The 24,449-nt window shown below is 47.5% G+C and overlaps 1 protein-coding gene across 4 annotated transcripts in view; it reads left to right on the forward strand.

Annotated features, from left to right (window-relative positions):
* PODXL (podocalyxin like) overlaps positions 1-24,449 on the forward strand; it is a 43,292-nt gene that overhangs the window by 3,219 nt on the left and 15,624 nt on the right. The window lies entirely within an intron of this gene.

The raw sequence follows: 24,449 nt of genomic DNA on the forward strand, positions 1-24,449 counted from the left end.
GGAGGTCAGTTATAGCCAGTGAGGATCTCTCCAGCTGTGCTGTGCCCCCCTGTTATCCAGGGAGTTTAATCACTCTACAACAGCAAGGAGGAGCTGTTGGGGTTTGGGTACCCTAAATTTTGCCCCTTTATCCGTGATGCTGCTCTGGGTGACCCCTTTTCCCTGTCCCCAAGCACCAGCACAGCACCCAGAGCCCCCTGGAGCTCTGCAGGGTGGGGAGGATGGGCTGAGTGGGGTTTTATCCTTGCAGGGTGATGCTCTGCAGAACTGAGATTCTGCTGTAACACCTTGCTGAGCTTTTCTGTGCTATGAGGGCTCAAACCCCAAGCTCAGGTGCCTTCAGGTGGTCCAGGCAGGATGAAGCCCTTGACAAACCCACCTGGGGATGTGCAGGAATTCCTCCCTCCTCACTGCTGAGCTGATGGGGAGTGACATACAGAAATGTGCAGGCTGGGAGGCTGAGCATCCACCTGACCTCCAGCCTCACTCCCAGCCCCACAGCACTCCTGCACCACCAGAAACCCCCCTGAGCTCTGCCCAGAGCCGAGCAGCACGAGGGTTTGAGCTCTGCAGGGATCTGGGTGTCCCAGTCAGGTCCATTCCCCGTGTGCAGGCATGTGAAATCTCCCCAGCCCTCTCCAGAGCCTTCACACACTTCTGCCAGCTTCCTGCTCCAGAGCCTGTTTACGTGCTCAATTCCTTCCAAAACTGGCCCATCTCCACCTAAGGATGTTGTTTCTGAATTCTTGCAATGCCTGCCCTTTCCTTCACTGAGAGATCCTGAGCAAACCTTGCTTTTTTGAATTTTTTTTTCCCCACTCACTAAGCAATGCACGCACAGGCATCTGGCATTTGTTGTTCTCCAGCTACCTGTGCTCTGTCCACCACAGCCCCCAGGGCTTTGCCAAATACTCCACGAAGCAGGCAGCAGTTCCTTTAGGCTTGGAATTGCCAAACAAATCCATAAAGTCTTCCTCTTGCAGTTTGTGAGACAACCAGGCTTCAGCCTGATTCTGCATGGGGCTCTTGCAGGTCCTTTGGGGATGTGTCACCCATCTTCCCCAAAAACCTGTTTGCCACTGGGGCTTAATTAAAAAAAAAATCTCCATTTTTTTTTCCCTGGACTGCCTGGTGTGACAGTGTCCCTCACCCCAGGGTGAGGATGTTGTCCTGTGCTTCATTATTCGGGAGGTTTGGAGCAATTTGTCTGAGCTTCATTTATTTTATAGTTGCAATTATGTATTTGCTGTAGCACTGGGCTGAAACCTCGTGGTGTTTTACTCTGGGGATCCTTGAGGAATACATAAATCCACTTTAAAAAGGCAGGAGGGATGTGCTCTGCCCATAGCACAGCTCCAGTTTAGAGGTGCCTAAGCACTGGGGCTACCCAAAAAACTGCTAATTTCTATGCTAAAAAATCCTATCTGGGAAGGCAGAGAGAGCTGGGGAAAAACAGATAATCTTCCTTGTTACTGTACAAAAAATCATATGATATTTTTTTCAGAAATGAACTGAAGTGGTGAAATGCTTTTCAAAGCACTGGCTGTGGTGGAGTTTCTCACTCTGTTTTTCATGTGTTTGGTGGAGAGACAGTGCCGTGAGTGATCAGGGATGGGGAGATTCTCTCAGCTGGGGCTGCTGCAGTACAAATAGCATCGAGAGGTGTCCACAAGTGTGGATGTGGTGCTTAGGGGGACATGGTTTAGTGACAGAGCTGGCATGTTAGCATAAAGTCTGCAATTAATGTTCCTAGAGGCCTTTTTATACTTTAATAATTCCATAATTCCGTGGGCAGGGACACCTTCTACTATCCCAGGGTGCTCCAAGCTCTGTCCAGCCTGGCCTTGGACTCTTCCAGGGATCCAGGGGAATCCACAGCTTCTCTGGGCACCCTGTGCCAGGGCCTCACCACCTCAGTAATCCTGAGGTTCCCTCGAAGATGACCAAACCTGCTTCAAGTTACCTGCTGGCTCTGAATGGCAAATAATGCTGTAAATAGTGATTATCTGGGGGAATCTCAGAAAACAGCAATATTAACCTTATTACCTTGTGGGGGTGCCAAACTCTGTGGTGAGTTATTTGGGGTGACCTTTTGGGGATTACATGCCCATATTCACTTGATTCCAGCTGCTGTGTGTCTCAGAGCCAGCTTGTGGCACTGAATATAGCTGAAACCCATTGGCAACCAGAAAATTTTCTCTCTTTAGGATACCCTAAAGAGAAAAAAACCCTCTCCTTCAAGAGGTGAAGCAAAGCTGCTCCAGACTCCAAAGGCACCAATATCCTTTATTTCTCCCTTTCCTGTCGGGTCCCAGGTCTTGCTGATGGGAGTTTTCTCATCCCCAGATGTGCCTGTTTAGCAAATCTTTGCAGCCTGCAGCTCTGTGTGTCGCAGGAGCCTTTTCTGCCCCGTAAATAACGTGTGTCTCACGACTCTCCTGGCCACAGGCCAGGCGCTCTCGGCACACACCGGTGACAGTTTGGTGACAAAGCATTGCAAGGACACAGGGAGAATTCAAACAGCTTATTAAAATTGACTCAGTGTGATGCCTCAGAGCCTGGCAGAGAGCGGGATGGGTAAGGAAGGGGAGTGAGGTTTTATTTCGGGGTGATGGGAATTCCCACAAACCAGTGGAGGGAAGGGAGGCCAGGCTGGGATTTGGCTTTCAGCAGGGCTCCACTTGTGAATAACCTCCAAGGTTTTGTGTCTCGGGGCTGGGTGGCAGCAGGAAGGGAATGGAATCTGGTTTGGATAAGCTGGGATGAACTAACTTGTGAAGGAAGGGAAAATTGGAAGTCACAGTGTGACTCTTCTGCCTTTTCCTCCCACTGAGGGACACAAGGTGAAGCCAGGTAGGTTCAGATACTTGGCTGAGGTGTTTAAGGTTGAAGCTGAGTTATCCATGAATCCAGCAGCATCTTCTGAAGGCAATTCAGATGTGTCTTGGGATGATTTGTCCAGAAGAGATTCCATATTGTCTCTCCAACGTGGTTTGATGTTGCACTAAAAATATCCAGGATCTGGCCCTGGAAACACTTTTGATGTGTAACACTGTCTGCACCTGCTTAAAAATGTCAAAATAAATTGGTTTAAGGATTTGGAAGAACTCCTTGCTGGTGGGTCAGGAGTGCACCCTAAAGGCTGCAAAATGAACAGGAAAATAAGGAGAATATGGTCCTTGGGTTTAAAACCCAAACCTGTGCTTGTTGTCAGATGCAGGACAGATCCTTAGAAACAGGCAGATGGAATCTGTGTTAAAATCTCCTCCAAAAATTGAAAAGCTGATTTTTTTATTTCTGAGTCAGTCCCATTTTAGATGTTGCTTTGAGAGTTGGTTCATATCCTTATCATCCTTAATAAAAATTGGATTAATCCAGTGGCCTTTTCTCCATTTCACAGGCTCTGTCTGCAGGGATCTTTGGTCTGAGGCCACATGGCTGATGAGGGTGGTGAAAGGGAGAAGAAAGGTCATTCTGCAGTGGAAGAATAAGGCCTTAGTTATTAATGACAAAGGCTGAAATTTTCTCTCTCAGCCTTAATTGATTTTGGCAAATTTAACTGGAGGAGGAGGTAGAAATTGGCTTAGAAATTAAGCTCCGGTGCTTAAATATATATTAGCTCTATTGCAGAGAAATAAGGAGACAGCCTTGTTAGACATTTATTCCAAGTGACTTCTGCTGGATACAGGCAAAGAGAAGAATACCCAATTTCTAACTTGGACAAAGGGGACTTGAAAGGCTCCTCAGAAATGCTTGGAGAAACTCTGTCTGAGAAAGTCCTTCTTTGAAACCTAATAGCAAAGACCATTTTTTTTTTCCCCTCCTCTCTGGAGTCTAAAGACAGGAGGGTGAGATAAGACATTCCACCACGTAGGCAAATGGGGGGAAAAAAAGGGAAAAGTTGAAATGATACTGCTGCAGGCTGTGGGAAGTGGAGAGCTCTCAGGGTGACTATTATGTGCTGCTTATCAAAATACTGTGAGCCCTGACTATGAGAAAAAGCAGAGTAGTGAAAGAGATGCTCTGTGCCAGCATAGACCTGGTTAGCAGTGGTTGTACTGGAACAACATCAAGAAACAAAGGTCCTCAAGATATATATATAAATATATAAAATATACATAAATATATATTAAAATTATATTTAATTATATATATTTAATATATATAAGTTTATATATTTTTATATAGATATATATAAACTTATATAAATATAAGTTGTATATTTATATATATAAAAATACACAACTTTATTAAATAAGCAATAAAGTTTGGGCTTTTCTAATTAATTAAGCAACAGGATAAATGTTTAAAGCACAGGTAAGGGAAGCAAGTTTCTTACCAAGTACTGGGCCAGCATCCTCAAAGCAAGTTGTGATTCCACAACTCCAAACCAGTATTCTCATCATGCATTTTTTCAGCCACCACTCTCTGCTGGTGACCTGGTTCGGTTTTGGAGCCTAAGTGAGTAAAAATAACAAATAAACAAATAAGAATTTTTTCCCCTGGGTTTCTCTTGGCGAAGTGGAGGAAGGAGCAACACGCAGTAAAAGCACAAAACAATCTCCTCCTGTTTTATTTTCTTTTTTTGTTGGTTTTTTTCCCTTCTAATATTGGTCTCGTTTTCAGATGGATCAGCCCCCTGATCTGCTTTGACACGATGCTAGGAAGTGTTTTTGGTTTCCACTGCCTCGTTCTAAAGGCACATAAATTTACACCAAATCACAGCAATGCTATAAAAACCCCAAAATCCTGTGTGGCAATGAAAACTGTGAAACGTGTGCTGCAAATGGGATGAAGCAGCACTTCTGGGGCTCTCAGAAATCCTGATCCAACTGAGAGACAACCAGAAAATAAAAACATGAGTAAAACGGGACAACTCATCATGTCAGCTGTGAAGCCAGGAAGCAAAATTCACACCCTTGACCCCAAATTTCAAGCTTGCAGGAGTTAATCTCCCCATCATCTCCACTTCCCTGAGCCTCAGGGTCATTCCCATGCCAAAAAGCCAAGGAGAGATGCTGATCTCTTTGACACAAAGAATAAATTTTCCTGTCCTGAACCGTATGTGGAATACTGCGGAACAAGAAAGTTTAGAGATTAATGCGACACCCTATTACAGACAATTATTTTGTTTCCTCAAAATTTTCCCAGATGGCTAAAAAAAGCCCTCAAGGCTCTCAGTCCATGTGATTTTGTGGGCTTCTGAGACAGTTCCTGCCCACGAATGGCACCAATAAATCCCCATTAACTGCATTCAACGGGAGAATGATCTTTTTTTTTTTTCTCATTAAAGCCTCACAAAGGGTTCAAAACCTCATTTTATGGCAGGGTGCTTTGATTTAAATTGATGTGGCTTAAATTATGAATTTTAATCACGACTTAAAATACGGAAGGAGAAAGTCATAATTTGAATGATTTGATTTTAATCATGTTTTTCATTTACAATTCATAGCTATATCCCTTAAGCAGGGCTGATTCTCCTCATTGTAAAACTTGCAGATTTACAGCCCACTCTTGCCTTTCAACTGGGTTTTCTAACCAGGCTGGCACACTCTGTACATATTTGCTGAAGGAATTTTATAGCCTGAGACCTTTCTATTTTGATTTCTAATTTATGCATCTCTGGAGTCGTCCTTGGTGATGATGAATAAAAGTAATTTAGGGTTTATTGGTGGAAATCACTCTTTGCTTGCAGAGGAAATTTCTGTTAAACTGACAGATGCAAAAGAGCACTTAAAATTCCTCTAAGACACATCAAATAACCGAGGACCTGGGCACCTTATGCAATAAACTTCTCAACAAACTTTTCAGTTTAGTGCTGTGCAATTCATTGAGCAAATCTTGAGCATCAATCTGTGATGGAGTTAGTGACTGAAATGAATTCTTCTGTGTCCCTCGAGGGTTTCAGATAAACAGAAGTAGTTATCTTAAAATTCACTTTTACTGTTTTTAAATGGCAGAGGAAACAATTTTATTTTTCAGCTGCCAGTTGTCAGTTGTTCTCGCAGCTTGGAATCAACTGTTGGTGGAGCAGCTGAATGAGTCTCTCCTTGGTCTGCAGAGGGAATTTCAGTGGATAGCTGAGGTTTATACACATAACTTTTGACTGTCTAACTGACTATCCCATGCTGAGTGTCTGGATACACAGGATATCTGCCCACAGTGTGGGCAGAAAGCAATTAAAGAAAAGCAGAAATTAACAAGATTTCCTTTAATTGACTGCCCTGTTTTTGTCTCACATCCAAATCCAGCCCCACTTAGTGTTGGAAAATCCGAGTTCCCCAAGTGCCATTGGTGTGCTGGTTGTGTTGTCTCGCTGCAATATATTTAATGGGTTTCTATACCTATTTTTAATTTTTTAAAGAAATATATTTAATGGGCTAGATGATAAAATTTGGTCTCTCAAATGTTGGGAAGAGATTTGGCCTTGATGGATTATGGCCCAATCCCCTCATCCATCCTATTTCAATGTGTCCCCTTGCTGATCCCACATGAGAGCATTTTCTCCAGCAAGCTTGACAAATAAAACTTTGCTGTTTAAGGCAACAGTCACTGGGGAGAAAGAAGAAGGAAAATAAAATAATCCTGAGGTGATTGTGATTGCCATTTCTGCCATCACTGCTCTGCATGAAGCCATTCCAGTGGGAGGGACATGGCTGCTTCTGCTTCAACACATCAGTTTAGGCTGATAAAGCTCTCTGATAAGCTGCAGTTTACCCAGCTCGAGGTGGAGGATGCACTAACAGACCCTGGGCAAGTTCCTCTATCCCTCACTCTGCATTTCCTTAGCCCAAATCCCTCTCAGGCTCTTAGGAGGAGCATCCCATGATGAGCATGCTCCTGAGGAGCTCTTCCATGGTGAGTGGTTCTCAAAACCTGGCCAATAATTCACCATCTCACCCCAAAATCTTATTTCCTCATCAGTTTTCCAGCCAGGAGAAGGTTGAAGGTGGATGGGGTGGTGTTAAGCAATTCCTGATGAGGACCAGGATGGGCAATGCAACCCTCACTGTGGGCTGCACAAAACCTGTCACCCATCCCTGTCCATGCTCCCCATTCCAGGTTTCTCCAAGTTGTGGCTTTAATTGCTGGGAGTGATTTAGAGCGGCAGTTTGGGGGGAAAAGCCTTTTATTTTGGCAAAGGAAGTGGCACAAGACGGGCAGACTGGTGGGAGGAGAGTGAAAAGTAAAGTTGTAAGGTTGGGTTGGTGGCAAGAGAAGTAGGGAATGTCATGATCAGGGTTTGCATTTATAAATGCCCTTTACAGAGGGTTGGGGAGGGAAACACAGGACTACAAACTGATGGGCTGAAAAAGGGAAAAGATGGTTTTCTGCTTCAAAAAAATCCACTGTTTGTGTGCTCCTATTATTGCATCTGGCCAGGGGTAGCTCTCAGCTACACTGGATAAAATCTTGGGGGTTTAAAGGAGTTTGGGTGTCACAAGAAGACCCCAAGGGAGCAGTGCTCTTTCTCCCTGATCATTAGAAATGAAAATTCCAGCATGTTGTCAGCATTCCTGATGGAACCAAAGTGACCTGGCCCCACCAGCAGCTCCTGCAGGACTCTCTGCATGGAGTCCCTAGGCAGTGCAGAGGTTTTTAGCATTGCAGGACATGCCAGGAACAACTGGGTCAGCCTCAGGATGGGTACAGAGCCCCAGCATGATGCTTAGTAGTGAGAAATTCATGGGGGGATTGTGGAAAGCAAGTTATTTTGGACCAGAGCCAAAGCCAAGCTCTGGAGCAATCCCACTGCGTACAACTCCTCATATCTCAGCCATGCTCTCACACAGAAAAATCCCAGCCAAAGTCCTGATAAAATATTACAAGAATCCACCTGGGGGTAGAAAAAATCAGGAAACCACCAAAAGAAGCTGCACTGGGGGTGCCTTGGGGGTTTGATGGGGAATACTTGGGAACAGCCACACAGAAGGAATGTTGGCTATTTTAGGGCTGTGCTTGTGTTTGAGCTGGAGGAGCAGGAGGGTTGCAGATCCATGCTTTGTCTCCTTTTGCGTGTCTGGCAGGACAGCTCCAATCTGATTAGGAGGGGCTTGATCAGGAGGGGCTTGATTAGGAGGGGGCTTGATTAGGAGAGGGCAGCAGGAGCGATGTGGGATGGATGTAAAGCTGCTTTCCCTGGGAGCAGCCTGGAGGATGCCCTGAGCCCAGCTGGCCTTTTAGGGAGGGTTCCCTTCTAATCCAGCTCAGAAGCAGTTTTGGGGCAGGGGTTTATCTCTGTCTTGGCTGGTAAAATTGGTGCCCTGAGGTGCTGGAAGAAGGGTGTTGATGAAGTGGGGAGTGAGGAGGAGCGGTGCAAGGAAAGCTCTGTAGGGGAGTTGCCTTTGAAGCTGGAGTTTGGACAGCACTTTTGGGATTGCACTTTATTTTTTTATTTATTTGCTCCCATCCTGAAGGCTGACACTCATCACAGCAAGGGGAAGGGAAGGGTAAGAAAAGTTGAGCCTGTGAGCTGTTTCTGCAAGAATTTTGACTAAATCTGAGCAGGGGGACTCACCCCACAGAGGGACAGGGTACAGAAGAGGCAGGAAGATTTCTGTCTCTGCCCAAATTTGACAAGGCCAGATGCTCACAGCTATGTCTGAAGTAATTAGAAGCATTCGTGCCACAGGAATTTATTTCTTACAGGAATTTTTTAGAAAGGAAACAGAGGAAGTATTGGAGGAAATATTTCTTAGAATTTATTTCTGAGACCCTCAGATCTCTCAGCCCTTGTTTTAAGTACCAAGACTGTTTTTTGTTGAGATGAACACTTGTGCCTGCAGGCAGATTTCCCATTTTTTCCTCACAAAGGCAAGAAATGTCTTGTTACAGAAACTTGGTGCCACCTGCACTTCTCAGGACTCCCAAAAGCCAAAGAGTTGCAAATTTTCCCAGTCTGTTCAAGCTATGGCTGTTGCCATGAAACTGCCAAGAATGGGGAAAAGAGGAGCCCTCTGCCTGATAATCTAGATTAGGAATAATGAATTTGTTTTGTAGTAATAAAGACCAGCTTTTGAATCTGCTTGGATTTGGATTTGAGCCATCTTCCCAGGGTCTAGCATCTAAATATCCTGACGCAGTAACTCATCTCCATCACAGCTTTGTTCTGCCGTCCAAACATCAGGGATTTGCTCCACATCTTCCTTTCCTCCAACACTGTTTCTTCTGCTGTTTGGGAGAGCTGATTTGAATCCTGCAGCAGCACAGGACCTGGCTATCTGCTGTATCAGCCACAGTCCCAAAATGCAATTCCTGGACTCCAGCATGTGTGCCTGGATTATTGGGTTGCTCTGCTGTGCAGAACCTTGCTGGGTGAAGGACCTGCTGCTGTTGGTTTGCATCATTTGAGCATTTCAGCCTCTCATCAGTGGCACTGTGGCCCACACTGAGAGCTCTGGATGCTGGAGGGGACTGGTGATGGACAAGCGGAGCAATTCCAGGGCAGGCTGAATGGGGCTCTGCTCTAGTGGGAGGTGGGCTAGAGCGAGATGATTTTCAGGGTCTCTTCCAACCCCAACCACTCTGTGATTCTCTGATGATTCCATGCCAGCTACCAGGGGCAGGAGCATGCCTGCACCACTGAGCAGTGTCTGCAGTACACAGGCTTGCAAGTTATTAATTATTTAAAGCAATCAATTGCTAAGAATTTAAAGCAAACAACAATCAATTACTGAGAATTATCAATAAGCGTTGCTAGAAGTTGTCATTTGCTTTTGATGGCTCAGCTCTTTCTTGCCCCTATGCTCAGCAGGCTCAGGGTTTATATTCTGAGTGGTGCCCAGCAGCATTTTGCCCAGATTAGAATTTCCAGAGATGTCAGGGTGAGAGGGGACTCAGGGCAATGAGAGGGTCTTTCTGCATGGCTGATTGTGCTTCTCCAAATGTGCATTTGAAATCTGTGTGGGGATTTTTCCGTTGTCTCTTCTGCCTTGCTGTTAATCAGAGATGCTGTTTCCAGGTAGTTTTGGCAGCAAAGCCATGCTTTGACTTGGCCATGCAAACGTGGCAGGGCTGTTCATGGAGCTGCAGCCTTCACCAGGGTAGGGGTGAACATCTCCACTCCAGGAGATGTTCACCAGGATTACAACCAGCAGCACCCACAGAATCCCAGCTCAGTGCCCTCTCTCTCCTCAGCTTTGCTGATGGCTTTCTGTGGGTCCCATCATGTCCCTGCCCTCTCCTCCCATCTCCAGCCCCACCATGACTCCAGCTCAGTTTCCTGCAGGAAATGTCCAAGCTGACATGTCAGAGTTTCCCTGCTGAGCCCAAAGCAGGACCTGGTTGGTGTCTGTCATCCCAGGAGCAGAGGAATTGGGATACTATCCTCAAGCTCCCTCCTGTACCCAGAGCTCACCTCCCTGGATCCCCTCCGAGGTGGGAACTCAACCTGGTGTTTGCAGACCTGACAGCCTCTCTGAGGAGAAAGAGGAGGATGATTAACTGCAGGGAGGGGATGCAGCTCCTTCTTCCTTCCTGCTTCCTTTGCTCCTTTCCCTTGTCCTTCCATGGCCTTCCCTGCAGCTCAACCCCCAGGCACTGCCTTGGAGAGAAGGGTTTGGATGGCAGGGAGATGTTTTGATGTCAGAGAGATGCTTTGGTGGCAGGGAGATGCTTTGGTGGCAGGGAGATGTCAGCAAAGCCCTGAGCTCCAAAGGTGACAAGGACAGGGTCTGTTCCATCCAGACCACCCTGGGTGTAGGTGCTGTAAGCTTTGCTTCCCTCTAGATATCATTTAGGATTTTCCTGCCTGACCAGTGAATCTCTTAATGCTCAAACTCACTGTCTGCCCAGGGAGTTTCTGGGGAGCTGAGTATGACCACAGTCGTGTGCTATATTTTTTTTTCCTATATTCCATTTTTTTGCTGGAGTTTCTCAGCACGCAATCATGCCATTGAAACCTACTGAGCGCAAAGCATTGCATCCCCAACCCAGTGACATCCCACAACTTCCCATGCTCTCCTGCTCAGCTGCAACCACGCAGGAATCTCACTTCTTGCTGGGCTGCTGGGTGGACAACATTGTTCCCCTATTGAGTCATTAACAATGAGGTCATTGGGCTGGAAAGACAATGTCATTCAGCAGCCAAGAACCCAGCTGGCTGATCCCGCTTGTGTCTCATCTCCTATGACAAAGCCACTTCTAATTGACTAATTACAGCTTTTGCAGGCTCCATCTTTGAAGGGATGACCAAAAAACACATTGTTCTTTGTCAGCATTAAGTCAGGGCAGTTGGCTGATTAAGAAGCAAGACCTTTCTTCCTTCTCCACTTTGCTGCTTGCTGTATAGACCTAAATTCCTGGTCCTGGAATGGGAAAACCTCCTCAGAGATATCCCACCACGTGTTTCAGAGCAAACTGCTCCAATGAGGACCCAAGGACCCCAAGAGAGCTCACCCAAAGCCCACTCAAACCACTTTGGGATGGCCTCTCTGCATTACCATCACGGCTTTTGTTGGACACTCAATATTTTGGGCTCCCAGCTCCTGTAGGAGTTTGATGTTGCACCTTAATCTATGGCATTGTGATGCTCCTACACCCTGTATGCCTTACAAGGAGAATTTGGCCTACTGGCTGTGAGCTAAGGGCATTTTTCTTCCCATTTCTGGGCCATCTTTCCCTTTCTGCACTTTTTGGGTGGTGAAGCGCAGGTGGAAAGCAGAGAAATGTCCAAGCACTGGCAGCAGATATGTCCAGAGTGAATCTCTACTTCCCTCAGGACAGTGCTCCTGCACTGCCAGGACCCTCACCACTCTCTGAATGATGTTTTGAGCCCAGAGACCAGTGGGCACTTCTGCTCTTGACATTTCTTGCTCTCATTGCCACTCTGAGTAATATCATCCTGAAAACAGTGAATAAATGTGCCCTGAGGGACTCTGCAGGACAAACACTGTTTAGTGCAGCTACACTGCCGTTTCTATGAAACCCTCAGGGTTTTTTCTGCCTGCAGTGTGATTGTCTCAAATCAGATTTATCTCCTTTTTGCTGCCCAGGCCGAGCAGGAACGCTGGGTGTGTGTTTACCAGGGCTGGTGTCCCAGCCCTAAAGCACAGCAGCCGCTTCTTTTGAAGAACATACAAAGCAAGGAAGAGGAGCAATTGTTTGGGAGGAAGTGGAACCATAATGTAATAGACTCCCATGGGATTTACTATTAGTAATTATTTGTATTGCTCTGGCACCTAACCAAGGTTGGGGCCCCGGTTGGAAAGGTGCTGGGTCAGCCTGTAAATGAAGAGAGCTCCTCTATTCAAAATCTGTCCATTCTCGCAGGTGGAGATGGGGAAACTGAGGCAGGGAGAGGCTGACAAGTGTAATGAGGGGTGTTTTGGAGAGTTGTGGCTGAGCAAGGAGGTGAGCCAGCACACAGTGCTTACAGGAGCATCCTTCCCCTCTGGGGGTAAATCCTAGAACATGGAATTGCAGAATGGTTTGGGTGGGAGAGGACTTTAAAGACCATTTTGTTCCACCCTCCTGCCATGGTCAGGGACATCTTCCACTAGACCAGGTTGCTCAAATTCCATCCAACCTGGCCTTAGACACTTCCCCTACTTGTGCTTCTCCCAGTTCCATGTAAGAGGCCACTGGGTTGCAAATATGCAGTGCTGGAGGGTCTTGCACTGGGACAGCACTGGAAAAGGTAATTTCTCACTTTTTGTCCCTTTAATAAGTAATTTCTGAGATCACATGTAGTATTCTAAGGAGGGGAAGAGCAGGAGCTGTCGAAGAACACAAGTTCTTCAAATGGAAACTGAGTCCCAGTGCTCCTGAAAAACAAAATGAAACAAACAAACAACCAAACAGACCAAAAGCTAAAATGGATTTTTTTTTGTGTGTATGTGTAAAATATACTGTTTCAGTAGAGTTAAATAATGAGGCAATTACGAATTCGCCAACAATAGAAGTTGATCAGATTACACAACCCTGTAAAGCCAGATTGTCACTGGAGCCACTTGGTGGGAAAGAAAGTCAGTGCCAGACAGTCTTTAAATAGTTTTGAATAGGAGGGAGGGTTGGCTGTGTCCTTCCCTTCCGAGGCTCTCCCCACCTAAAGAATAGCACCGAGCCTCCTGCCAAGTCCAGCATGTCCACTCCATGCCCAAGGCTCCCCTCACAGCCTCAGCTATATAAATATATATGGGTGCTCATGTGTGCACGTGTATATATAGAGCTCCCAATTATCCGGGAAGACCCCACCCTGAGGGAGGTGTGGGTGTGGAACTGGAGAAAAAAAAAAAAAAAAGTGGGACCCAAAATAGCACCGACACACAAAGGATCCCAAGGAAATGCAGAGCTCTCCTCACGGCATTGACAGGAAATCTCCGGGCTGCTGGCTCGGTAACCCCAGCTGGCCAAGGTCATGGGGGACTGATGGTGGTGGAGGGATGGATCCTGACATCCATCTTCTGCAAAACTCGTGGCATGAGGGGTGTGTGGTGGAAGATTTTATGTCAGCAAAGGTTTGCAGGTGTCCCAGATGTGCCTGCAGAGGAATCTGTCTCCAGGACAGCCTGAGAGAGCAGCAAAGCAGACAGCACTGGGGAGTCAGTATGTAACCAGGAATCACCTAAAATATTTCTTTGAGAGGCTGGGATGCTTGAGGAGTTCACCAGAGCCTCTTGGAGGATGTCACCTGGCATCGCTTGTGCCTTTCACATCCCCTTTGAGTGCCAATGGACCAAAGATCACAGAATCACAGAGTATCTCCAGTTGGAAAGGATCCACAAGGACCATCCAATTCAAGCCATTTCAGCTCATCTTTGTATCCATCCTGGCCTGGTGGCAGCTGGGGTGTGAGATGGGCTGGGGGAGGCAACGTGACTTGCAACCCCGAAAAGGTTAAAAGTAAAGTTGCTTGGCTGGAGGGCGTAAATTTGGGCTGATTTGTGACTCATCAGAGGTGCTGGGCGCACAAAGGAGGGTGAGGCTCTGCGCCTTATCGTGTCCCCACCACCTCTTTTCCGTTGGTCCGTTCTGTCCTCGGGGTAGGCAGGCAACATCCGAGCCCTGCCCTGAGCACAGCCCAGGGGACTGGGAACCTCCCCACCACAGCGTGGTGACAGGAGCAGGCAGAGGCTGTGCCGTGAGGGCAATTCCTGCTGTAAATCTTCGGGGGAGGAGGAGAGGAAAGGGAGGTGCAAGAAGCAGGGGACAACGTGTTGCAGTGCCACCCCAGTGCTGCATGCCAGCACAAACTGACCTCCCAGCCACACATCTCCATTTTTGCCCCTTGGACCAGAGCAGCCTGTGACCAGGCTGAGGTCTCCTTATCCTTTTGGGTTTAGGGTCTCTCCTCTTGTTTTCTGCCCCTTAGGGTGCAGCTTGGACCTCCTGCCTGCTGGGCCTGCAGCTCCAGCCTCCAGCTGAGGATGACATCCTCAGTTTTGATGGCACAAGTTTGGGCATTAGATCCCTGCTGCTAATGCCAGCTTTAATGCCCCTCCATGGTCTGCCTTTGTTGGGCTGTGAGGTCCCAGAGAAGTCAGTAATCCCTCCTTGGGTTTGGGGGTTGATGTTTTTTCTTTAGGAAGAGCCACTGCCACAAGAAAAGGAATATTTCCTCCCTTCCTCTTCCTCAATGCAAAAATTAGAGTGGCACTCACAAAAAGTGAGGGTAGTTTTGGCTGCACAACCAAACCCAGGGGCTCTGCTCCACCAGAGCCTTGTGGCCCTCATTGCCCACAGATAGAGTCTGGACACATCGCCGATCACAGCGCCCAACTTGAGGGACATTGGATGTGACAACTCTTCCCCAGTGCTGGCCAGCTGGCAGAGGTTCAGCTGGCAGGATGAGGAGCTCAGGGCCAGCTCCATCCCCTGCTCAGCATGAACCCAAACATGGACCCAGCCAGCTGGAGAGGAGAGCCAAGAGACGAATTTCATCCCCATGCCACCCGAGAAGTGTGCTCTCTCCCACTGCCTTCTTTTGGTGCTGCCTTTCTCCATGGCAAAAATGGAGCAAAACTGAGTTCCAGGGAGACCTGGTTGTGGTCTTTCTGTAGTTAAGGCAGCTTATAAGAAAGATAAGTGGACAAAGTTATGCAGAGGGGCTGTTGTGATAGGATGGGGGATGATGGTTTTAAACTGAACAAGGTTCAATTTAGATTAGATATAAGGGAGAGATTTTTGATGATGAGGGTGCTGAGATGCTGACCAGAGAAGCTGTGGATGCCCCATCACTGAAAATGTTCAAGACCAAGCTGGATGGAACTCTGAGCAACCTGATCTAGTTGAAGATGTCCCTGCTCATTGCAGGGGGGTTGGACAAGATTTTAAACATCCCTTCCAACCTAAACTAATCTATGATTCTATGAAGTGACATCAAGTCTGACATCAATCAGAGCTTTCCATGCCCACGAATGAGGAAAGGCCAACCTCTGCTGGGGAGGAAGGTGCACCTCATCCCTGATGTTTGGTCAGTGTGACATTTAGGACCTTGTTTTTGTGGGGACTATCACCAGATTTCTCCTGAATTGTCTTTCTTAAAGTGCAACATCTCCCCCTCATCAGCTTTCAGAGCTGAGGAGACTTTGATTTGATTTAACCTACTTCATTTGGGCTAAATTAAATAAAGACTGATTTAAAGCTGAACAAGAGTGGCCACCTGGTGGGTTGTGTGCACTTTGACTAATCCACTCTCAAATCATAGCTCCTTTTAATTTTAGATTAATTTTTTCTGAGTACCCCTGCGTAGACAAGCCATCAGGCTGAATAAAGATCAGTTCCTGTCTTGAGGGCTCATGTCCTCACTGCTTCCCAAGCTGTCTGGAGTGAAGTCCTCCAGGAAAAGCCAGCAAGAGATGATTCATCTTTCTGGGGTGAAAAGCACAGGAAAGAATTTCTGCTCTGTCTCAGTGAATAAATCTGTGTCCCCAGACACCCTGGTGGGTGAGCAGCAGGCTGGAGAAAGGAGGTCAGGTCCCCAGGAAGGGCTGCTGTGATGTGACAGTTCAGCCCTCACGAGCAAAGAGGCTTTGGCCAAGCAGCTCTCAAGTGTTGGAATCTCCCAAGGTCTCCTTCCCACCACCTTGCCAGCAGCTCCAGAGCTCCTTCCTGCTGGAGTCAACTCGTGACTCAGCCCTCAGCCCTGGGGAGAGCTGGTGAATCTCCAACCCTTCTTCCACCCCAGAGAGAGGTGGTGAAGCTGGGTGGGATCCTCATGTGGCCAAGGTGGAATCCCCCATCTGGTAACCTCAGGTAACCCACGGTCCTTCTCATGGACCTGAAATTCCTCTCCAAATTTAGGCAAACTAGACTTTTAACCTATTTGCCTTTTTTTCTTTTTTAATGGCTTTTTTAGCACTCAAAAGCCTGAAAGACCATCTTAAAGACTTACAACAGTGAAGAAAATCCCTAGATATTCAGTGTATAACAAAGTTCTGTGTTCTGACAGCTTTCCTGTGTTTTTCAGTGTTGTGTTGATTCACAGCCAGTTTTGGGACAGAAGCACCTGGGCTTTACCTTGATCCAGAGAGACTTTTCTGGATCCATTATCCATGTAAACCTTGAGTTTCTTCCAAAGTCCTGTGTGACTTTTGCAGAAATAGAGGGGTCTTGGGGCTAAATGTACCAAACACGGTGTCCTTCAGCCGATGGGTGATTGATGCTTGCTTCCATCAGGCCACAAATCTTCCTTCAAAGCAGCAAGGTCATCAGGGGATAATTCCACTCCAATGGCATAAAGGATTCAGGAGCAGGACAGGAGTGTGGCCATGCTCTGTGCTTTGGAAGCTCTGGTCAGGCTGGGATGTGAAGGTTTTTTGGCTCATGCTCCCCACATTTCCGCTCCAGCAGCTCCATTGCCATTTCCTCCACGACGAGGTGTTTCTGGCTGCAGAGACCCCAGCTCATTCTGCAGCCTGGGAGAGGTGCGGGGCTGGAGCCAGGTCCCTTAAAAATACCATCAGTTGCTGATGGAAGAGGATATTTCCAGGCTTGGTGGTGAAAAATGCCTGTGGGTTGCGTGGATAGAGGTGGGCATGTGTGTTTGTGTTTACTTGCCTCCTTGACAACCTCCTGGGAAGGATTTTGGAGCTTTCGTTTTCCACAGTGGTCTTCCTGTCTCCTTCTGATGGTTTTTTTGTCTTTCCCTTCACTTCTTAGATAGCCACAGATTTTCCATGAGAAGAGTTGTGGATACAAAATTCAAAATAGGATGTCCTATGTTTATCCATGAGAGAAGCTGGACTTCCCACTGCTGGCATTCCTCACCTCTGGCTGGAGCTGGCCATGGGATACAGAACTGCCTGGGATGGACCAGCTGGGTCCATCTGAGTGAAAAAAAATGCCACTGATCACAATTTTCTGGATTTCTCCTCAGACTTGAGGAGAAGTTCAGGGGAGGTGGCATAGAGGACAAGTCAACAACAATGTTTTTGACAAGGTGGGAGTGAGGAACACTGAGACACTCCTGCTCCCTCAAATCCACTGTCTGGTCATTAATTAGTGCAGCAAACTAACCCATTTCTGCCTCCCCAGATGTGGTATTTAGAGGGACAAAGGGAGCAAGGAGGAGAAGAGTCAGGGCTGCAGGGAAAGAGGAGTGTGGGGAGATGTGCCTTGGGATGATGATTTTTAATATTTGTCATACTTCCAAATGAAACAGCAGACAAGCTGAGCTGGCTCAAATACTTGCAGAAAAGCTGATGGGGAATTTGTTCATGAAGCAGGTTTCTCATCAGAAAATGCCAGTTCATCAAAACCTGGGTTCTGGGGACATGTGCTGCAGTCCTGGCAGGAAAAGTGTATGAGGCTGTAGATGGGTTTCTTGGTTGAAACCAAGGAGGTTTAAAGGCTGTTGTGTGGGTAAAATAAAGCCAGGCAGATCTAACAGGGATGACAGAGCAGCCAAACCTTGTGTGAGGTCTGCTTCAAGTCCTGCTCTCTGGGCCTCAGGGTCACTTGTACTTGACAAAAGTAGGGACAACCTTAATTTTCCAGTTCTGGAAGCAGAGTGGCCTTCTGGCTATAGTAGGATGTGACTGACTGCAAAATGCTGCAGACTAAGAGTCCTCAAGATGATGCTAAAATGCTGTGAGGACATGCCCCACATCTCCTGCCAAGGGGTATCTCCAGGCTGGCAGTGGAGCAGCAAGCCCTGGATGCTCCTCTCCATCTGGAGATGAAGCAAAACTGCTTGGGGCTTGAAGTAAATCCATTTCCTCCCCCTGCCCTGCTCCAAGTCCACACAGTAAGGGTTTATTGTGAAGGTTTTTCAGGGCAGAGGCTGTGGCTGCAGATTCCTTTAATGTGACAGCAGAGAAGAGGGCACTTGTCAGCATTGCTGCCTTGATCTCACTGTCACTTCCATGCACAGTCTAAACAGCAGCAATTTGAAGAGGTTTTTTAATAGAGTCTTCTCACAGCAGGGCAAAGGAGGTTTCCTGCTGAAAACAAACCCAGTGGCTTTAAATCAGAGTCCAGGAACACTCATTTCATAGAACCACAGAATGGTTTGGGTTGGAAAGGACCTCAAAAATCATCTTGTTTCACACCCCTGCCATGGGCAGGCACACCTTCCACTATCCCAGGCTGCTCCAACCCCTTTCCAACCTGGCCTGGAACACTTCCAGGGATCCAGGGGCAGCCACAGCTGCTCTGGGCAACCTGTGCCAGGACCTCACCACCCTCACAGCCAAGAATTCCCTCCCCTGACCTGCTGCCCACACTTCTGCTGATGTAGCCCCTTCCCAGGTGTTCCTGTAGAACTAATTAGACCCAGACATTTGGTCTCATCTTTAATATTTTGCAGAGCAATTCTGTCAAAACTGTTCTGCAGCAGTTTTGGTTCTGGCAGGGGTTTGGAGAGGATGTGTCTGCACTGGATGATTGGACTGATGGATTAGAGGCTAATGTTCTGGCAGCTGCTGTTGGACCTTTCCCCATTCTCTAACCCAGGAAGCCAAGCTGATCTTTGGCCTGGGTGAAACCATTTCATAAAGCTGATGGTGAGGCTGGCAGCACAGGGGTTGGGTGATACTCACTGGGAAATGTATCCTAAGGCATGGAGAGTGCCAGGGTGGTGTGTAAACCATCCTTGAACCACATCCCTCACTAAAACCTCAGCAGGCAGCTCAAGAAAACTCTGTTTGGATCCCATCCTATCCCTAAACCATGGAAGGGAAAGAGCTTCTGCGCAGGCAAAATTAAAAACCCTGTGAAGTAACTATTTTCTCTGGTAGCCCAGCTTAATTCCAGGATAAATAACCCTGCTCTGTGATATTCTGCCAATCTGATCCCTCTCAGAGTTTCAAAAGGAGGTGACAGATTTCCTGTCCACTGCAGCCGCTGCTCTCTGCTGCACCTCAGACACAGCTCCATTGCAGAGGGTGCAGAGCACCCTCCTTGCTCCCAGGGGCTTCTTGCAATGCAAAGAAAGGTCCAGGAGCTTCCTCACTGACCTTGGCACATGCTGTCCCCTCGGAAAGGTCACCCCCAGAGCCTCAGCCCCTGCTTTCCCTTTGATGAACTCAACCCGCTGCCCCTGTTCCATCAGGAAAGGCTGCAAAAAAGGGGAGGAAAATAGGAACTTCCTCAGGGCCTGGCTCACATCCCTTCCCCTTCCCTGGGCTGCTCAGGCTCCTTGGCTTTCTCATCCCGCCTTGGGAGGAGCAGGAGCTGGCGAAAGGCTCCGAGCTGGGCTCAGCCCGCCGGCGTGGGGTGTGTCACCCACCGCTTCCTAAGTTATTCTTTTGAGTTTCCTTTTCTCACTATTAATAGAATTTCAGCCAATATCTGAGCTGTTTCAACAAGGTGGACGGGGGGAGAGAGAGGGGGAGGCGTTACCAAAATAGGAAGCGGGAAGCTGTTGGGCAGGGAATTAATCAGAGGAGCTGCGTGGGGAGGAATTAATTGCTGGCTTTGGGTGGGCTGTGGAAGGATGGATGGGACATGTCCTTTCACTTTGCCTTTTGAGCTCATTTGATTCTCTTTTTGTGCTCCAAGCCTTGACCTTTCCAAAAAGCTTCTCCCCTGAGTGGCTTCCCAAGCCTGCAGAATTCCACGTAGTCACTGCGCTGAGGTTACAACCAGAGCATCACTCCATGGCGTGGCTGAACTGGGAGAGAGTGGCTTCAGATTAGATATTAGTAGGAAATTAGATTAGGTATTAGTAGGAAATTTCTCCCTGTGAGGGTGGTGAGGCCCTCAGAGAAGCTGTGTCTGCTCCATCCCTGAAGTGTTCAAGGCTTGGAACAAGCTGGGATAGTGGAAGGTGTCCCTGTTCATGGCAGGGGGTTGGACTAGAGGATCTTTAAGGTTCTTTGCAACCCAAACCGTTCTATGATTTGATGATTCCACGGTTGGTGGTGCACAGCAGTTCAAAACTGGATCTGTAACTGATATTTCAAGGAGCTGTGCTGGCACAAAGCAGCTCACCTTTCCCATTTTGGGTGACTTTTCACACCCCACCAGCCCCTGACCAGAGAACTCGCACAGTGGCACTCCCAGCCTCCCAAATCGGCCAAACAAGCCCATCTGGCTAATTAGCAATAGGGAAAATTCTGTCCCCTCCTGGCTGTCCCCATCCCAGACACGCCATATCGCAGGCAGGTCATGGGATACACATATCCGGACATGAAATCATGTTTTTGCAGTGGACTCATTTCCTCCTGTTTGGCCTCTGAGCTCTCGGATGCATGGAAGGCTCTCACCCTCCTCCCACCAATCCACCCCACACCCAGCACCACAGGTTTGGGCTTTCTGAGGGATACATGCAAGAGAAGTGCAGACCAGCCTTCAGACTCACTGCAGCCAAGTGCTGTCAAAATACCCCTGTAGCTGCTAAATTGCTCTCATCTTCCCTGAAATGTGGAATTGGTGACAGTCCAGATAAGTGAAATCAAAAAAGCAGGCTTGGCGTGCCAAAATGCAGCCAGGAAGGTCAGGGGCAGGTGTTTTTTTTTTTTCTGCCTTCTGGAAAACAGGGTGAGGGACTCTGGCTGAAATTCAAGGGGACTTTCTTTTGGGAAGGGTCTCCTCTGGGTAAGGGGAGTGATAACTTGGAGGATTTCTCCTCCATCCTCCTCCTCCTCTCTCCTAGATGTGTTAAATCCTTTTATCTCCGGGGCTCATGGCATGAAGGGATCACTTGTTCCCTGCAAAAGGACTTACTGTACCTTTTGTGAGTGATTTTCATGCTGAAGGGGCACCCAACATAATCCTGTGCTGTCTGGCTGTTCTTAGCAGGGGTTTTCTCCTCCTTCAAGCAGATCATTTTTGTTTCTTCTGCTGGGGACAGTTGTCAGGCAATACTGGCTACCAGCCCAGGCAAACAGGGGCTCATTACCAGTTATTACCCCTGGGTCCACCACTGAAATTTGGCACAGGCGGCCAGTGAGGGAGGAGGAGATTAAAAAAAAAAACATTTTCTGGCGTTTGGAAGAGATACAGTACGTGTGGAAGGAAAACAGTGACTCCTGGGATTGTGGTGCTTGTTCTGCAGTTGTTTCTGATTTGGAATTGAGTTTGCAACCTAAGCCAGGTCTTCTGTGGGTGGTGATCCTGCAAGACACCAAAAAATGCAATTTTTCTAAATGAAATACATTTTTTTCCCCAAAGCTGCAGTGAGAGAGTCCCTGGACAAACAACAACATAAAGCTCAGAGTAATAAAACTGCAGAAAGGTATTGAGCCCTGTGACTGCAGCAGCAGCAGTGAGAAAACAGTTTCATTTAATGCAGCTGAGGAGAAAAGGTAAATTTTGCTGACACAAAGGTGCCCAAAAACCTGCAGGAGGAGTGTGGTGGTGGTCCTCTGTGGGAGAGGATCTCACCCAGCTGTGGCCACAGCTCCTCTCCACTGGTGTGTTGTGGGTCCAGCCCATGATGATTGATCCCACTTAAATCACTGGTCCTGCCTTAATGAGGAAGAAGAAATGGATTTTTAACATCTCTTGACCTTAGTGAAGAGGGACACTCAGAGTGGATGCAGTGATACAGAAAGATAAAACACTCATGAGCTTTGTGGGCACTAACTTGAGTTTTGGTTCTTCTCCCAGTTATTTTTTTTGGCTCTGTCACTCTCTGTGTCCCAAATGAGGCTCTGCTGTGACCCCAGCTAGGGCAAGCCTGGAGGATCTCAGATCTCTCCATCAGCAGAACAACTCCTTGCTTTGGGGTTTTGCCCTCCGTTTTTGCTAGAAGGGGTAAAATCCTATCTGTATGTCCCTGGGGTGGGACAGGGAAGTGCTGGAGCAGGGATCTCAGCTCCTTGGGTCACAGGGTGGTCCCAGCTGGACACAGGGACTGGCACAGAGCCAAGCCATGGTCCTGTCCTTTTCTCTTGGACTGAGTTGAATGGAATTGTCTTTTTGACCTCTCTTTGGAGCCTTTAATTTCTGCTCCTCTGGGACTGGGATGGGGCATGAAGAGGAAACAAGAGCAGTGGGAGATTTCCTCCTTCCTTCCTACCAACCCTTTCTTTCTTTATGTCTCTTTTGTATTGTTTCTACCTTTAGGGGATTTATTTGTACCTCCTTTGTTGTCAAACCCCTCGTCAAACTTTTATGCCCTATTTATGGAACAGACCTGTTTTGTGGCTCACTGGATACCTGATTTCTCCCCAGCTTGGTGCAACCATCACTGACAATTTAAGCCACACAAATTGATAGCACAACTAAGGAGGTGGGTAGATCAAAACCCCCTCCTATCTTCTGCACCTGGGGTTTATCTGCCAGGACCCTGTGATGGTGTTTTGCTTCCTCACCTCTTCTTCTCCTGCAGACAGTGCTCAGCCTATAGGAAATATGACTTATCTCCACAAAAGCTCTTTTCCTGCAGATGTAATGGAAATGTTTTCTCTCAAACCCAAGTGTTCCCTAAAATAATTCATGCTGCTACTTTCAGTCAAACTCACATCTTGATTGTGTTTCCAGGAGTGGCTGGTCCTGGTGGCTGGTGTGGAAACTCTTTCAGGAGGATGTCTGTACTTTTACAGGGACGTGGAGTGACAGGACAAGGGGGAATGGATTTAAAATGGCAGACGGCAGGGTTAGATGGGATATTGGGATGGAATTATTTACTGTGAGGTTGGGGAGGCCCTGGCACAGACTGCCCAGAGAAGCTGTGGCTGCCCCTGAATCCCTGGAAGTGTCCAAGGCCGGGTTGGACAGGGCTTGGAGCAACCTGGGATAATGGAAGGTGTTCCTACCCATGGCAGAGGATTGGAATGAGGTGATCTTTAAGGTCCTTTCCAACCCAAGTCAGTCTATGGTACTGTGATTCTCCTGAAATGGTCAGGGAGTTGTATTAGCTGATCATTGTAGGTCCCTTCCAACTGAAATATTCTATCCTATCCTATCCTATCCTATCCTATCCTATCCTATCCTATCCTATCCTATCCTATCCAAGGCCCAGCTCTCCTCTGCCTCCTCCAAACCCACTCTGTCCCCAGGCAGCTCCCACAGGATCTCAAACCTGTTGCAGCCTCCCCATCCCAATTCCCACTCCCCAGGTTCTTCTCAAGCCAGATCCTGACATGATGGAATTAAATCTTCCCACCAGAAACTTGAGCTTCATCAGATCTTTGATGCACAAATGATCTTTGATGCCTTACCAGGCTCTGTAAGACAAGACACTTAGCCTCTGTGCCAACACAGAGGAACAAAGCAGATCTCTGGAGAGCAGCATTAGGTTGAAAATCAAACCTTGGAAGTGTGACTCCTGTTTTGGAGGATTGGGAATGATATATGATGGCTTCATGGGGAAAAAAATAGCAGTTCTTCTGCAGAGCCTCCAAAAGGAAGAACCTTCTCCCCAAATCAGGTTGTTGCCTTGACTCCAGATGGATCCATGGATAAAGTGGCTCAGCGTAGCCCAGAATTCCTGAAAGGTGAAAAATTGGTCAATCCTTTCCTGGGGTGAATTTGAGCAAGAGCCCAGAACTGGTGGTCACCACATGGGGAAATTATCTCTGTGGCCCTTGATGGAGCTCCTGCAGTGATTACAAACAGAAAAATAGATCTGGGTTTTATACTGGTTTAGCAGTGAAAATACCATTTTGGCATTGCAGCACATTGCAGAGCTCTCTGCAGTGGGAGAGCTCTCTCTTGTCAGGCAAGTTGTCCTTCAGCTGCATCCCCCACTGAGGAAGAGCTTCATCATTTGAAAGTTTAAAGTATTCTTCAGAAACCAACTGCAGATCTCTTTGTATGTGGAAATGAGAGGTAATTGGTTGGGCTCAATAATCTTGGAGGACTTTCCCAAACTTAATGATTCTATGATTCTGTGTCACCTTATCCCTTCAGGGAGGTGAGAGACCCTCATAACAGGGATGGACAAATGCAGTCAGGGCATCCCTTGGCTGTCTCCTTACAAGGGCTGGAGCTACTTTATTTTGGGAACCACTTGCACGGCTTTGCATGGAAGCTGGTGGACATCCTGTCTGATGGAGACTTGCCCTCTGGGAACCAGCAGGTCTTGTCCTCCTGCTCTTGCTCTGAAGTGCTGTGAGCTT

This window comes from Lichenostomus cassidix, chromosome 1Aa (assembly GCF_008360975.1).
Source record: "Lichenostomus cassidix isolate B80296 chromosome 1Aa, HeHo_3.0, whole genome shotgun sequence".
Taxonomy (NCBI): domain Eukaryota; kingdom Metazoa; phylum Chordata; class Aves; order Passeriformes; family Meliphagidae; genus Lichenostomus; species Lichenostomus cassidix.